At 42.6% G+C, this 1,991-nt stretch overlaps 1 pseudogene; it reads left to right on the plus strand.

Moving 5' to 3' along the window:
* Positions 1-1,340: 1,340 nt before the first annotated feature.
* LOC114218181 (GTP-binding nuclear protein Ran-like) lies at positions 1,341-1,718 on the plus strand (annotated as a pseudogene).
* Positions 1,719-1,991: the final 273 nt, after the last annotated feature.

Here is a 1,991-nt window from a genome sequence, read left to right on the forward strand (position 1 = left end):
AGAATTATTTAAAAGGAATCAGGACTTGACACTTTGGGAACCTCAGCCTATTCAGATTGCAAGAGATGCTGAAATTACAAGACCACTCCCAGGAAATCGTGCTCTAGAGAAACAACTGAGGGTGTCACTGAGTAGTCTCACTAATAACTGAGAAAAATCAGTAGGTCAGAATATCCAGACACACCAAAGATTAAGCATGCCACTCACAGATCTCCTCAGCCAGCTGAGCAGAAGCCACATTTGAGATAGGAATATCCAGGGAGGGCACCTGGGTGGCTCAGTCGTTAGGCGTTTGCCTTCAGCTCAGGTCATGATCCCAGGGTCCTGGGATCGAGACCCATGTCGGGCTCCCTGCTCAGCGGGAAGCCTGCCTCTCCCTCTCCCACTCCCCCTGCTTATGTTCCCTCTCTCACTGTGTCTCTGTCAAATAAATAAATAAAATCTTAAAAAAAAAAAAAAGGAATATCCAGGGAGATGTATGAAGGAGGGGTCCTCTTTCTAGTGAAGTGAATTCCTAGACGTACATGACCTGAAAGGCAAGATTCTTGAAAATGTTCACCAGCAGAGCACTACTAGCTCGGACTGAAAGGGACAGAGAGAGGATAAAATAAAAGGGCTGTTTTTGTTTTTTTTTTTTAATTATCATGAATAACACAGTGCAAATTTTCCAGAAGCCTAATTCATTCAGTGACCTGTATCTTCAGATCCAGGTTCAATACTTTTGGCAGGACTGCTTCGTTAGAAGATATGGTATATTTCCACCACAAGGTACATATTACCTAACTCTCTTTTTTGTAGGTGACGCCATTAGCAATTAATGATTGTTGCCTAGATCCATTCATTCATTAGGAGTTGCAAGCAACTCAGAATACTGATTGTATCATTTCTTCATTTACTAGTTTTATTACTTATGCTGCTGAACGTATTTTTCAAAAAGGTAAAATCATGACTTTCATGCAAATTGAACATAAACACACATCTAGGATTTTACTCATTAATTAATCAGAAAAACAGTCATATATAAAAAGTGGTTCAGCCGCAGTCAGATGGGCTGGAGAGACTTCTAGAAGCAAGAGCACAACGGCTGCCCAAGGAGAACCCCAAGTCCAGTTCAAACTTGTATTGGTTGGCGATGGTTATGAAAAAACTACATTCGTGAAGCATCATCTGACTGGTGAATTTGAAAAGAAGTATGTAGCCACCTTAGTGTTGAGGTCCAACCCTTTGTGTTCCATACCCACAGAGGACCTATGAAATTCCTGGTATGGGATAGAGCTGGTCAGGAGAAATTTGGTGGGCTGAGAGATGGCTAGGACACCCAAGCCCGGTATGCCATTATAATGTTTGATGTAACATGAAGGATTACTTACAAGAATATGCTTAGCTGGCACAGAGATCTGGTACAAGTACATGAAAACATCCCCACTGTGCTGTGGGGCAACAAAGTAGACATTAAAGGTAAGGCAAAATCTATCGTCTTCCACCAAAAGAAGAACCTTCAGCACTATGACATTTCTGCCAAAAGTCACTACAACTTTGAAAAGCCCTTCCTGTGGCTTGCTAGAAAACTAATTGGAGACCCTAACTTGGAGTCTGTCATCATGCCTGCTCTTGCCCCACCAGAGGCAGCCATGGACCCAGCTTTGGTAGCACAGTGTGAGCATGTTCTAGAGGTTTCTCAGACCACTGCTCTCCCGGCTGAGCATGATGACCTGTGAGAAAGTGCAGCTGGAGCCCAGTGTCAGAAGTCTAGGGTTATAGGCAACTGTCCTGTGATGTCAGTGGTGCAGCGTGTTTGCCATTTTATTCTACAGCCGAGCAGAACATGTGCTTCATCTTTGGGATGCTGAAGAAGATGGACAGGCTTTGGAGTGAATATGGCAATTTAAAAAGTACCTTCATTTTTAAAGACCTGCATATTTAGCTGTTTTGGAATACAGTTGTTTGCTTCCTGAGCTTCAACTATAAGACTGCTATAGTCACATTAAAAA

The sequence above is a fragment of the Eumetopias jubatus genome, unplaced genomic scaffold, assembly GCF_037043125.1.
Source record: "Eumetopias jubatus isolate StellerSeaLion01/CBP00866 unplaced genomic scaffold, mEumJub1_p1.0 scaffold_15, whole genome shotgun sequence".
NCBI lineage: Eukaryota > Metazoa > Chordata > Mammalia > Carnivora > Otariidae > Eumetopias > Eumetopias jubatus.